The sequence below is a fragment of the Chrysemys picta genome, chromosome 4, assembly GCF_011386835.1.
Source record: "Chrysemys picta bellii isolate R12L10 chromosome 4, ASM1138683v2, whole genome shotgun sequence".
Lineage (NCBI taxonomy): Eukaryota > Metazoa > Chordata > Testudines > Emydidae > Chrysemys > Chrysemys picta.
This window is the reverse complement of record NC_088794.1, coordinates 23,770,877-23,785,656: the sequence shown is the minus strand read 5'-3', so window position 1 is coordinate 23,785,656 and position 14,780 is coordinate 23,770,877. Positions and strand designations below refer to the sequence as shown.

Below are 14,780 nucleotides of genomic sequence, written 5' to 3'. Positions count from 1 at the left end.
GGCTCAGCCATTCCCAGTCCTTATTCAAACCGGAGTTGATTGTGTCTAGTTTGCATATCAATTCTAGCTCAGCAGTCTCTCGTTGGAGTCTGTTTTTGAAGTTTTTCTGTTGTAATATAGCCACCCGCAGGTCTGTCACTGAATGACCAGACAGGTTAAAGTGTTCTCCCACTGGTTTTTGAGTATTTTGATTCCTGATGTCAGATTTGTGTCCATTAATTCTTTTGCGTAGAGACTGTCCGGTTTGGCCAATGTACATGGCAGAGGGGCATTGCTGGCACATGATGGCATATATCACATTGGTAGATGTGCAGGTGAACGAGCCCCTGATGGTATGGCTGATGTGATTAGGTCCAATGATGATGTCACTTGAATAGATATGTGGACAGAGTTGGCATCGGGGTTTGTTACAAGGATAGGTTCCTGGGTTAGTGGTTTTGTTCAGTGATGTGTGGTTGCTGGTGAGTATTTGCTTTAGGTTGGTGGGTTGTCTGTAAGCGAGGACAGGTCTGTCTCCCAAGATCTGTGAGAGTAAAGGATCATCTTTCAGGATAGGTTGTAGATCTCTGATGATGCGCTGGAGAGGTTTTAGTTGGGGGCTGAAGGTGACAGCTAGTGGTGTTCTGTTATTTTCTTTGTTGGGCCTGTCTTGTAGGAGGTGACTTCTGGGTACTCGTCTGGCTCTGTCAATCTGTTTTTTCACTTCAGCAGGTGGGTATTGTAGTTTTAAGAATGCTTGATAGAGATCTTGTAGGTGCTTGTCTCTATCCGAGGGATTGGAGCAAATGCGGTTATATCTTAGAGCTTGGCTGTAGACAATGGATCGTGTGGTGTGTCCTGGATGGAAGCTGGAGGCATGTAGGTAAGTGTAGCGGTCAGTAGGTTTCCGGTATAGGGTGGTATTTATGTGACCATCGCTTATTAGCACAGTAGTGTCCAGGAAATGGACCGCTTGTGTGGATTGATCTAGGCTGAGGTTGATGGTGGGATGGAAATTATTGAAATCATGGTGAAATTCCTCAAGGGCTTCTTTTCCATGGGTCCAGATGATGAAGATGTCATCAATGTAGCGCAAGTAGAGTAGGGGCGTGAGGGGACGAGAGCTAAGGAAGCGTTGTTCTAAGTCAGCCATAAAAATGTTGGCATATTGTGGGGCCATGCGGGTACCCATAGCAGTGCCGCTGACTTGAAGGTATATATTGTCCCCAAATGTGAAATAGTTGCGGGTGAGGACAAAATCACAAAGTTCAGCCACCAGGTTAGCTGTGACATTATCAGGGATATTGTTCCTGATAGCTTGTAGTCCATCTTTGTGTGGAATATTGGTGTAGAGGGCTTCTACGTCCATAGTGGCCAGGATGGTGTTTTCTGGAAGATCACCGATGGATTGTAGTTTCCTCAGGAAGTCAGTGGTGTCTCGAAGATAGCTGGGAGTGCTGGTAGTGTAGGGTCTGAGGAGAGAGTCCACATAACCAGACAAGCCTGATGTTAGGGTGCCAATGCCTGAGATGATGGGGCGTCCAGGATATCCAGGTTTATGGATCTTGGGTAGCAAATAGAATACCCCTGGTCGGGGTTCTAGGCATGTGTCTGTACAGATTTGTTCCTGTGCTTTGTCAGGGAGTTTTTTAGCAGATGGTGTAGTTTCTTTAGGTAATCCTCAGTGGGATCAGAGGATAATGGCCTGTAGAATGTGGTGTTAGAGAGCTGTCTAGCAGCCTCCTGGTCATATTCCAATTTATTCATGATGACGACAGCACCTCCTTTGTCAGCCTTTTTGATTATGATGTCAGGGTTGTTTCTGAGGCTGTAGATGGCGTTGTGTTCTGCATGGCTGAGGTTATGTGGCAAGTGATGTTGCTTTTCCACAATTTCAGCCTTTGCACGTCGATGGAAGCAATCTATGTAGAAATCCAGTCTGTTGTTTCGACCGTCCGGAGGAGTCCACGCAGAATCCTTTTTTTTGTAGTGCTGGTAGGGAGGATTCTGTGGGTTAGTATGCTGTTCAGAGGTATGTTGGAAATATTCTTTGAGTCGGAGACGTCGAAAGTAGGATTCTAGGTCACCGCAGAACTGTATCATATTCATGGGTCTGGAATGGGTCCGAAGAAGTGGGCTGTAGTCCACGAAAGCTTATGCTCTAATAAATTTGTTAGTCTCTAAGGTGCCACAAGTACTCCTGTTCTTCTTTTTGCGGATACAGACTAACACGGCTGCTACTCTGAAACCTTGGATTTTGAAGAATCTTGGTTTTAAATTCTTTGAGGAGCAAGGTGCTGTTATTATGTATATTACAGTAACACCTGCTCCTCAGACCTTAGTGGTTCAGAGCCAAATTAGCAGCCAAAATTGCCCAGAAGAGCCACAGTCGTCTGAATTCATTGTTTACTGATTATATATATTCATTCATTGTTTACTATTTATCTGTCTATCTATCTATCTGTCTTATTGTCATAGCACAATGACTGACCAAATATTCTACATCAAGCCAAGCAAGCATCCCATTCAGGTGCACCTGTGGAGCATGCTGCAGCTGGAGAAGACGAGCTTAAAAGGGTGAAGCAGGCCACAGATTATTAGGGGGAAATTTGTCCAAGAAGAGAGGCTGGTAGGGAACCTTCTAGCCAGATCAAGGCAGTGACTAGCCTCCTCTCCACTGCTCCGTTTTAGGGCAGACTGACTCTGCAGCCCTGAGAGGGGATCTGGATGTCGGCTGTCTGTTAGTCTGAGGAGCAGCACCGGGGACTGGACGTAATTAGACTCAGAAAGGATCCCAGGAGTGAGCTCAACTCCTGCAGGGAACAGTGAGCTTGTCCAGGAATGGAGGCAATGGAGGGGACCCGGGGCAAGAGACTTAGAGAGGACGGCCGAGCCCAGAAGGACTGTACTGAGCCAGAGAGATGAAGTGATTCTCCCCAGGTTGTACAGGGAGTATTCAGTAGAGATGGGAATTGGACGCAGGTTTCCTGAGTGCTAGGCCAGTGACTTAACCCCAAGGCCGGCCTTCCTTAAAGGAATGCAATAACAATAACAATAATAATTAATGCTACCTAGTTTTCATGCACTTATTTTCATCTCTAGATCTCCCAATGCTTTACAAGGGAGGTCAGTAGTAGCATTATCCCCATTGTGTCTGTTAATAATAAGTTGCACTTACAATCGTGATTAATAATCCTTCATGGTATAGTGGCTTTTAGCCATAAATCACAAAGGTGGGGCAGCAACATTGTCTCCATTTTAGAGGCATGGGGAAACCGAGGCACGGGGAGCAATTTTCCAGGTCAGTGTCATGATTAGAACCCAGCTTTCCTGATTTCCCAGGGTAGCAATCGTTCCACAAGGTCACTGACTAACTGAGAAATGACATTCATTACCTCCTCTGCTGTTGCAGTTCAGGTATGTGCTTTCTCAGCTATAATAAATAATTAGCTCCTCGGGTGGTAATGTTCTCCAGGCCAGATGCTCAGCTGGTGTCAGTCAGCATAGCTACAAAGCAGATGTGAACTAATGAATCACTTTATCCGGGATTTGCTTAAGGCCTTTGATGTGTTTTCAGACTGTCCATCCCTGGAAGAGAAAACATGATTGAAATGTACGTGCTGGTTTGCTATCCCAGTGTTCATGGAAAAGCTTGGCTGACCAATATTGGTCACACAGGATGTGTTCAACGTTTGTTAATGTTTATGTGGAGGGTCCACCCAACCACAGTGAATCTGGTGTTTATGATGGAGACACATATAATGTTGTTCTTTGTCTACATAGAACAACCTTATTATGCACCTTGAATTAGTCCGGATCTCAGCCATGCTACCATGTACAAGGCACGCTTGCTGTAACAGTGTCATTGATTGAACCAGCTGCTGCCAGGTTGATTCAGAAAGCTAGCACCGGTGGAAAAACATAGTCACTTGTCAATATCATTTTGGAGGCTGGACAAGTGCCACCCTGTGAAAACCCCAGAGGCACAGTCAGAACTATTACAGGTTCCTGAATCAACCTCTCCTATGCCGCTTCCGGGAAATGACCACCTCGTCCAGGCTTCATGGACACTACAACTTCAATCCAGCAAAACGCATCAGCACGTACTTAACTGTTAAATGCCTGCATGATGCGGCCCTGATCCTGGCCAAGGTCTCTGGGCGCTGCTGCAATATAAACGATAGTAATATAATAAATGGAACCTTTCATCTAAGGATCTCAAAGCACTGTAGAAAGGAGCCCTTCCAGCCGCTAGGGATTTCGGGGGTGCAGGGATGCCTGCTGATGTGCCCTTCCCCAGGAGGGGAGTGAGCTGGCATTGTGCCAGCAAAGCAGCGTGCAGCTCCCTTAACATAGGGGCAGGATCAGGCTCACCGCCTTTCTCAGAATGTAAGTTCATTGGGGCAAGGATTGTTTTTATCGTTGTGTCTTGTACAGCTCCAAGTGCGTTGTCAGGGCTACTCAGGTAAATAACAGTAACGCCGTACTCCCTGCATTGTTGTCAGGCTCTTTGCTGCCCTATGTTGCGTCGCTTGAATCGTCGTTTTGTCCTGCTTATAAATCTTAAGGACAGAAGGGACCACTGTGATCTGACCTGCTGCACAACATAGGGCAGAGAACCTCTCCCAGTGATTCCTGTGCCGAGCCAGCTAGTTTGCAGTGGTTCTCGAGCAGTGGTACACATACCCCTGAGGGTATGCCAAGGTCTTCTGGGGGGACATCAACTCATCTAGATATTTGCCTAGTTTTACAACAGGCTACATAAAAAGCACTAGCGAAGTCGGTACAAACGAAACTTTCATACAGACAATGAGTTTATACTGCCCTATATACTGTAAACTGAAATGTAAGTACAATATTTATAATCCAAATGATTTGTTTTATAATTATATGGTAAAAATGAGAAAGTCAGCAATTTTTCAGTAACTGTGTCCTGTGACTGTGTGACACCAGGGCCGGCTTTATGAACTGCGGGGCCCGATTCGAATACCTGGCGGCGGTCCGGGGCTTCGGCGGTGGGGGGTCCGCTCCGGGGCTTCCACGGCACTGAAAGACCCCCCCCCTGCTGCTGAAGTGCCGCCAGATACCCGGAGCAGACCCCCGCCACCGAAGTGCCGCCGAAGACCTGGAGCGGACCCCCGCCACCAAAGTGCCACTGCCGGGCGAGTAAAAAAAATTTAAAAGGCGCCTAAGGCGCGGGGCCCGATTCGGGGGAATCGGCCTAAAGCCGGCTCTGTGTGACACTTTTGTATTTTGATGTCGGAGTTTGTAAGCAAGTAGTTTTTAAGTGAGATGAAACTTGGGGGGGGGGGGTATGCAAGACAAATCAGACTCCTGAAAGGGGTACAGTAGTCTGGAAAGGTTGAGAGCCACTGAGCTAGAGTACAGCTCAATAATGTATCCTTGCTGATGGAGCCTAGATATCCCGACAGGCAGGTGAGTCGTGTGTTTCTCTGTGAGCTTTTGTGTGCTGACTACAGGGGATGTATCAGAGGAGCATGTGGGAGTCTCACCTTGGACTGGTGTTAAGATAGAGGTGGGAGGAAGGGTTCTTCAGCACTACAGTCTAAGGTGTATTTCCCAGCTGGGGTTAGGCCTCAAATGCAGAAAGAGCTGTTTGCAAATAAGTAGGAATATTTGAATGAGAGTATGCCAAGTCATGCACCTCCCTGCTACAGTGTACCCACCCCGGCCCTATAGCGCACACTAGCTCACCTCCCACAGCCAGTGGTACCTATAATAGTTGTGACTGGCTCATTAGCTCTTCCCTTACTAAGCTCGCCCCAGTGAGACTAGCCTGGGTTTTCTGTAGTGTCCTGGGGAACATCCCTTCAAAATCTGTGGCCAGGATTTGGAACAATCAGAGGCCTCGTCTACACTCTAAATGCTTTGCCCGTAGAGCTACGTGGCAGAGCCCACCAGCCCCCTCCCTGAATGACTCTTCTGTTGGCACTGCTGGGGTTTTTACCCGAAATAGCTGTGTCACTGGGGGACTCATGAGAGACAGACAGACATGTCTGAAGGGCTGCCAGTCACCTGGGCCATCCCTCCCTCTGCATACATTGAGTTTGCTTCTACACAGGTAGAAATGGGACCCACAATCCCTTGGCGATGCAACTCTATCGGTGGTGGAGGCTGTAGTGTAGACAGGCTCTGTCCTTTAACAACCGAGCTAGGTGACTCCCCTGTGCCCTGTCTACACTAGCACTCCAATAGGTGGAGCTGCTCTGGTGAGGAATTATGGGTCCCATTTTGCCAGTATAGACATAGTCTTATTCGTTCATATCTATTCTCTTTCCACCAGCTAAAGCTGCTCCTGGGTCCTGCTGATGCGCCTTGATGATGACACAACTATCCCTGGTTGCTTGTTTCTTGGATAAGCTATGGTTGCAACTAAGCCCTGTGCGGTGGCATTGCAGGTGGGAATTTGATTCAAGAGGAATGTGGGAACTTTATACTTACAGACGTACAGAATACTTCTGTGTCACTTCCCCAGCCATCTCCCGGCCCTCAGCTGTTCTGCAGCAGCGATGCGTTGGGCGCGAGCTCTGGGAAAAGCTGAGCCTGGTGGGACTGTTACCCCGTCTCTGCTTTGTACCCCATAGTTTGCCTTGCTCAGGAAGTATTTATAGTGTTGTCTGAGCTTCCCCAGGTTGGCCAGAATTTTCCCACATGGGAGACCCGATTGTGAAAAAGAGCTCAGCATGCGGGTCTTCAGAAAATCTGACCCCAACTCTGGGTGCTGCTCAGCATTTGAAAATCCTTCCCTGAGCTCTGTTGGAACTCTAGCTTGGTAGCGCTGGGCCAGGTTCTCTGCTGGCATGACTCCATCAATGTCAGTTACAATATTGCCAACACTAAGCATTCAAAAATAGCTAGTCAGGCCCCCCTAAAAATCATCCGATTGGCTTCCAAATCAAGAGTGTTTTTGATTTATTTTAAAAGTTGGGTCTTTTTATGTGCCTGCTGGTTTCTGAACCTTTAGAATTCACGTTTTCAGGCTTTGCCCCCAAAATACAAGGGTGAGGAATGTACCTTAAAAAAAAAAACTACTTAATCACATGACTCCAGGAGCTGGGGTCTTTAAGAGAATCACCGAATAGCACAAGAGTTACGATAGAATGCCAAGAGGTGGCAACACTGTGTTATGCTGTGGGAGAATTTGGCTTACTGTGGCTGTCCAATGGATTTGTCTCCTTGGGAAATAGAATTGCATTCAGGCCCAGAAGATGTAGCAACCCAGATTCACCCCTCTTCGGAGCAGGGACTGTCTATTACTCTGTGTCTACACATCGCCTGGCACAATGGGGCCCCATTCTTGGTTGGCCCTTAGGCAGTGCCAGAATGCACATGATTAAATCACCAGGGCTCAAAGGACCTGGGTTTCCAGGAGTGTTGAACAATTGCAACTCCAGTTGACTTGAATGGGAGCAAGAGGTGCCCTGCAAATCTGACCCTAATTGTACCAATGGGGCATGGGGTCAGTGGGAAGGGACAGGAGTGCTGGAAATAATTCCTGACGCATAAGATGGGCCTGAATTGTACAGCCAGGCCTAAAAGGGAGTTGGCAGTGGGAATCCAGAGACCGTGAGAGACAATCTATTTACCTTGCCGCACCTATGAGTGTTTATCTATCCCCTCCTCCTCCCATGCATGCCCAAACACGCTAGGTACTAACCCATAAAAATCCCCGCCCTCCACCCCCAGGTTCTTGGGTGTCTATTCTGCTGGGAGCTACTGCTGGCCTCCATGCTTGTTTATCCAGGAGCTGCACTTTGCTACTTAACACCTGCCAGTTCGCTGAGCTGGGGTTTTCCTGGAGGAGGAAAGAAACATTTCTGAAGCATGTGTGGGTGCGGGTGTGGGTGTGGGGGCAGGGGATGCTAGGAAAAGGCCCAGCTCAGCTTGTACAGTTTAGCTGCCACTGTCTTCCTCTCCCTGAAATCTCAGCCTCGACGTGCCCAGGATTTAAAAGTAAAAGATTTAGAGATGAGTCTGGTTTGAGCTGAAATTTTGTATCCAAACATCCCAGAGCTCGGATCCCCATAATAGGCTGAACCAAAATACTAAATGCAGCAGGCTAGGATGCAGGGGAAGTTTGAGTCCAGGTTCTGATCCAAATTGTGTAGCTGGGGTCCATCTCTTTAAATAAAATAAAGAAATCTGTTCATGCTGAAGGTATCACTTGATATTTCTCGGAGCAACTAAGTGATAGTTAGTTTTAAAAATCCCTATGCCCCGCCCACTCTGTACGCTCGGTCCCGCCCACACCATTTCTTTTGCCCCTTCCACTCTTTGTCCCTGGACCTTGCCTACTCCTGAGCCTTTGTTTCCCCAAATCCGTCCGCACCCTTCTGCCCACAGCACAATTTCTCCTTTCTCCCACTCAGTTGCTCCTGTGCATTTTTTTCCATCCAAGAGGCGTCTGCATTTCAGATATTAAGTGATTTCTGCATGTCTAATCTATGAAGCGTTATGAGACCCTCAGATGAAAATGCTCCATAAATCTCATTGTTAGTCAGGGTGAATTGATTTAAATCAGCCGTTTAAATCATGATTTAACTCAGCAAGCAGAAACCCTTGATTGAAATAGTTGATTTTAATCTCATTTTACATTGCACTTTTTTTTTTCCCCTAGGGAAATGTTCAATCTGATTGGTTGGTATAACCACTAAAACATAGAATCATAGAAATGTAGGGCTGAAAGGGACGTTGGGAGATCATTTAGTCCAATCCCCTGCATTTAAGCAGGACCAAGTATATCTAGATATATGCTGATTTGCAATTAACTTTGGACTAAATTTGGGACTTCTTTTTCCTAAGCAGGAGCAAGCACTATATCTATACACATTTATTTAAGCATTTAGGTAGTTTAACATATGTGTGGACAGATTCTTATCTATTATGATGTTAGAAAATGGTGAATGACGCATTTTGAATGATGATTTTTTACTTGGGATTTGTGTCAAGCGGTATATGGATGGAAATGAGAATTCAGTGGGAATGTGCAATATTGTTTTTAATTAGTTAAATAAACTACCTGTCATATAGTGGATACACGAGGAGAAAAAAGTAAGTTTATCAGAACATGTTTTACATTTAAAACTCATTTATTAAACAAAGGAAGTATTCATTGCACATGGTGAATGGACGGATTGATTCTGGACCCCAAGGGCTAGAATTTCAAAGGTATTTAGATGCTTAAAGATGCAATTAGATGCCCGGTGCAATTTTCAAAAGTGGCTAACCAGGTTAGGTGTCTAACTCCACTGAAATCTAATCTGCTTATGTGCTTCTGAAAATTGCTCTAGGCACCTCTCTATAGCTTTAGATGCCTAAAGTCCTTTGAAAACCTGGCTCCATGTCCTTCAGGTTTTTAGAATTAGTAGATCTCATCGTTTCCCACCTGGTTTTTATTCATAGACTGGAAGAGGAAAACAAGGTTTCCTGCTTTTTCCATTCAACTAGTCCAAACGAAGAAAGTTTTCTTCCTGCATCCGCTAGTTAAACTGAAAGCCAGAGTAATTAAGGCAAAAGCTTTTCAGCCCACCAGAAACTGAAAGTACTTACATTTGGATAAATCTAAATGCCAGCATTTGCTCCATTGTGAAGACTGAAAATCATAGCGATAGTTAACACAGCACATGACATTGTGACATATTCATACAGCTCGAGTTGACCTCAAAAGTTAAAGATGTTTTCCCCCCTGATTCTGTGTGTAATTAAAAAAGTAGCATGCTTTAACTCGTTAAATATTGAGGCATGCTCATTGATGCAGCATTTATTTATTTAGTTCATTCTAATAGAGTACAGTAAATGTGGGCCTTCCCATAAGATTTAATTTTAAGCAGGTGCATTTTTAAAAAGAAAAATGTATTTTATTTAAATTAAAAAAAATCTGATTTTTATTTATTGTTTTTAAAAATCAATTTCCATCCACCCAGTTGTTAGCAGTACTAATAAGAGAAACAGGTACAGCTGTGATCTCATAGCTGAGCTGCAGAAATGCTTCCTCTAGGTGCTGTCCCCTTGTTCCTTTGCACCAGTATTTCTCAAACCGTGGTCCAGGGTGCACGTGGTGGTCTGCAGAGAGCTGATTGGTCACAAGGTGCTGGCTGACCCCTCCCCTTTGCTTCCAGCTGCAAAATTCCATTAAAGACAGCTACTCTTCTGATATTATAGTGTTACCTATGCTTGCAACAGGTGGTGTTTTTGTTAAAGCTCAAACTCCTGGAGTCACTGGATTACATGAAAAATTCTTTTTTTCTCTCTCTCTTTCCTTTTTTCTTTCATAAAGTTTCCAGTTTGTGTGGCTGTGGAGAAGAACATGACCTGGGAAGGCTCAGAAACTGGAAGACAACTCAAAAGAACCCCAGATTTTATTAGTTTTGGAAGTGAGTTTTTTAACTCGGTCTCACGGTTATTTGGGGCCTGACTCATGATCTTTGAATGCCTGGGAAAGGCTGTACTACACTATTCCATCCAAAGCAATTGCTGTATTGTTCACAATGATGTTACACAATTGGGAATGGGATGGGAGGCATCTGTGAGATTATCCCTCTGTTAAGATGTGGTTTCCAGTCGGAGAACGTATGAGAGCTCTAGCTTTATAGGGAGAGCTGACTGGAAACATTCTAATGAACCATTTTTCATTGGAATTTTCCAATTTGTTGAAATGGAAACAGTTTGCAGAGACAGTTTTAATTTTGATGAAGTTCCGACAGAAGTTCCTGTGCATCTCTGGGGCAGCCTGTCCACTGGGCGGCTAGAGATGCCAGGGCTTCCAGATGCAGAGCTGTGGGTCAGCCCTGGCATTCAGAGTGCCCTGGGGCAAGGAGCACCAAGGCTTCCAAATCCGGGGCTCTGGGGTAACCCGCTGAGTGCGCTGCCCAAGAACCGAGGCTCCATTCCCATTTGCAGAGAATTTTGGGTTTTGTTCCAAACCGGAATTAAACCAAATTTTGAAATATCAAGCTCCTCCCCCAAATGGAACAACCTTTATATTCCCATCCCTCGGCCTGCGCTGAGATAGATTCACTCATGTCTCCCGCTAACATGGAACCTTTGTTGGGCAGCCTTCTTGACCACAAAGCACAGGCTGGTGGTAGCGATGAACCTGCCGCTCTGCATTGTAAATGTGGATGATGGATTGCGGAGCTGAACTTTCCCAAAGTTTGAGACGTGCCCCCAAGTATGTTTGAGGCATGATGTGGGTGCACATGTACGTTTGGGGTGTGTGTGCACATGCAGAGTGGTGCCTGCGTGTGCATTATCCAACACGTGGCTCTGGCACAGGCCAGTCTGACAAAGCAGGGGTAGTAAGGACGTAGGGTGGTTAGGCTCACCTTTGGCTCAGTGAAGATGCGCACCCTCCCCCCCTCCCAGTCTGTATTTGAGGCTGCTGCCATGTGCTTGGAGGCTAGTGAGCTGATAAGTTGCATTATGGCCTCCTACTCCTGATACTGAGATTGGCCTGTCAACCTGAGGGTTAACAACAGCATGAGTCACAAAGGCAGCATGGGGGAGACTGAATCTGCTCTGGGGGGCAAAGTGCTCAGCAAGAGGATGTGGGGTGGGAGGCCAGAGCTTGGAGACCGTACACAAGAGTGTACCTGCCAGCCTCCTCCCACTGAACAAATCCTCGCCAGCCCCAGCCAGCTAGCCGGAGGGATGCTAACAAAGAGTTGTAAAAAGACCAGAGAGGAAAATGATTAACTTGGGGAATGGTTGCTAAGGAGGAATGCAAAGGGACAATTAATTGAGGACTCAGTGCTTGGCTCAGAGGTCTTCTCTTGCAAATGGAGCATCAAAGCTAAGCGCAGGAAAAATATTGTAGCAATTCCATGAGTGCCTATGACATCATGTCTCTCATAGTGCTGCTTGCCACAGCCACAGGGAACTTCGCAGCCGCAGGGATACTGCACAGATGGTCCTGTTCTGAGACCACTGGTCTCTACCCTTTGTGCTGACGGAGAATCTCTATTAGCAGTATAAGGCCTATGATACATAGCTGAGCAGTTCTGACTCCATCCAGTAGAGGGCAAGAGAGACACACGTGCACACGCTAGCCAGCTCATGATCTGTCATCACATTCAAGTATGCAATTAAATTTTACAGTTACCAACAAGCCGTGCAACATTTTTATTTATCCAGCACCTAACATTTGTTAGTGCTGGAGAGGTAAACAAAGAAACAAGGCTCCTGCTTTAAGGAGCTTGCAATGAAAATATCAGCTGATGGCACTTCCGGGTCTGATTCTCCCCTGCCATGCGTTATGGGCAGTCATTTTTACCTGGGCAAAGTAGGTGTAAAAAGCATTCTCCACTCATGGTGGTGGGACGGTTTTGCACCCCTTGCCCAGGTGTAAATTACGCCCGAGTGCAAAGCAGTGGAGAATCAGGCCCGCTGGCAATAGCACTAGAAAAAGCTTGTGGAATATTTGAGCGGCTGCTTGTGTTTCTGTGAAGCATTTTCAGCTTCTAGCTGGATTCCTGCAGCTGTTCTGTTTTGGGTCAATGCCCCCCCCGGGGGGGGGGGGGGGCTTTTGGTCTCTGCTAGTCACACAAGTTCACTGTGGCAAAGGGGAATAACTCAGGCAAACAGCGAGCTTGTCCCAGCGCCAAGAAAACATTCTTCCAGGCCAAATTCCTTGACACTTTCCCTTTTACTCAGCTCCGGTTTGAAAAGTACCCTGTTGGAGGGACTTCCCTTCTGTGAGTCACCCCTTGGTCATGAGGGGTGACTCAGCACTCAGACACGAGGCCAGCCACTGGCCTGGGACTCCTGCAGGAAACTGGAAGGAAGGCGACTGGAGAACAAATGCTAAGGGGAGGCGAGGCGGGAATGGAGGTGGCGGGTGTGTTTGTGTGTGTGTCGGGGGTGGGGGGTGGGGGGAGAGAATTACAGGTGATAGGCAGGAAGCGGGCGGACTGAGAGATGGCGCTAATGCCAGGGTAAGAGAATGAACAAGGGGGATTAAAAGAGACAGAAGGAGCCAAATTCTCTGCGGCTGTAAATGGATAAACTCCACTGATGTCAGTGGAGCTGCTGTGCCCGTTTACACCCGCAGAGAATTTGCCTCTCCCCCTGGCAACTACAGCACAGAGAAGGGAAAAGAACAAAGAAAAGGAGACTGACGACGGGGCCAGATCCTCAGCTCGTGCCCAGCCCACAGGGTGACACTGATTTACACCAGTGAGCGAGCGAGGAGAGATGGAAGCGAGAGACAGGTGGGAACAAAGGGAAAAGCGAGACAGGCGAAAAGACGAGGAAGAGGCAGGGATGGAGAACCAGGAAGTAAAAACAAGCACCCAACTAAATTAGTTTATTATGGCTTGTCTAGACTGGAGAAATATGTACTGATGTAGTTACACTGGTAATACACTAGCAGACATCTGCTTCACCAGTGCGACCCCCTTTTGCCCCCCCCAGCATAGGGGCCTGCGCCAGCTGATTCTGTGGCTTTATGTAAACCACATTCTCTTGAGGTGCTGCACACCTGCTCGGATACAAACTATCAAGGACTCAGCTGGCCAGCGCCGGCCCTGACTGAAGTCAAAGGAAGTCAAGTTGGGCCCAGCGTTTCAAAGCCCGTGGTCTGACCCAGGAGTCCATCTCCTTTTGCACATTGTACAAAGCGCCATTGATCAGCTGGGAATCACTGATGCTCTATGGCATAAACTAACCTGCTGTAGACACTGCTCAGAGTTACAACTCTTCCAAAGCTCCTCCCGCCTCCGAAAGGATTAATCATTATTTCTGCCCCGGGACCAAAGAAAAGGCTAACAGCAGGGACCCAGCATCTCATCATCTGGGTGATGGCTTGCAGAACCACTTGCTTCTAGGCTGCTGCCCTGAGTCCAGCCCACATCAGTAGTGAGGGGCTATTCGCACTGTGTGAAATGAGCTGGGGTGGAGGAAGTGAAGTTTTCAGTCCAATTTGCTACTGGGGCAAGTTTCTACATCAAAAAAACCTGCAATTGGTGCTATGTAGGGTGACCACGTAGAAAGTGTGAAAAATTGGGACGGGGTGGGTGGCAATAGGCGTGTATATAAGAAAGAGTCCTAGGTCTCAGAACTGTCCCTATAAAATCAGGACATCTGGTCACCCTAGTGCTATGTGGTCTCTTTTTCATCAGCTGCAGCAGAGCGGCCAAAGAGACTGAACTCCCCTGTAATTGCTAACTCTGCTGCTGTACTTCAAATAAATTACTTCAGGGCCTGATTTTGGTTTACACCAAGACCTCTTTACATCACTCTGCCCTTAAGGAGGTGTAAACTTGGCACCTGGTGTATTATTATTTGTATTCCAGGAGTACCCAGAAGCCCCTTGGGAGATCATGGCCCCACGGTGCTAGGTGCTGTACGTACAGCTTTCAGCACTTTTCACCCAGACTCAAATGCACTAAAATTTATTTTAAAGAGAAAAGAAAAGAAAGACAGGCCCATGCTTAGCATACTGGAGTTCTGATCCCTGACTGGGGCCCCTAGGTGCTACTGCACTGCAAATAATTAATAAGGCTTAAGCTGCAGCTATATGTCTAAAATGTTCATCACACATCCCCATATTTACTGTGCTGTTACTTCTCCTTCATATAGTACCTCCATTTGAGATGATTGAAAACTCAGGAATCATATGATAAAAAACATAGCTTCCACCACACATTTGAATTAGTTTGGGTCGCTTTCAGCAGGTTTCATCCGATCATTGGTGATAGAGATTTGACCTTTAATTAATAATATAAAGGCCAAAACTGAAACAGAAGGGAGAAAAAGAAATAGGTATGTGGGATAATTTAAAA

General features: G+C 46.6%; 1 long non-coding RNA gene across 1 annotated transcript in view; it reads left to right on the top strand.

Moving 5' to 3' along the window:
• LOC135982925 (uncharacterized) overlaps window positions 1-12,842 on the top strand; it is a 36,146-nt gene extending 23,304 nt beyond the window's left edge. Inside the window, exons 3-4 of the long non-coding RNA XR_010600409.1 lie at window positions 6,284-6,398; window positions 10,277-12,842. This is a non-coding gene — a long non-coding RNA (uncharacterized LOC135982925). The remainder of the gene's footprint in view (window positions 1-6,283; window positions 6,399-10,276) is intronic.
• Window positions 12,843-14,780: the final 1,938 nt, after the last annotated feature.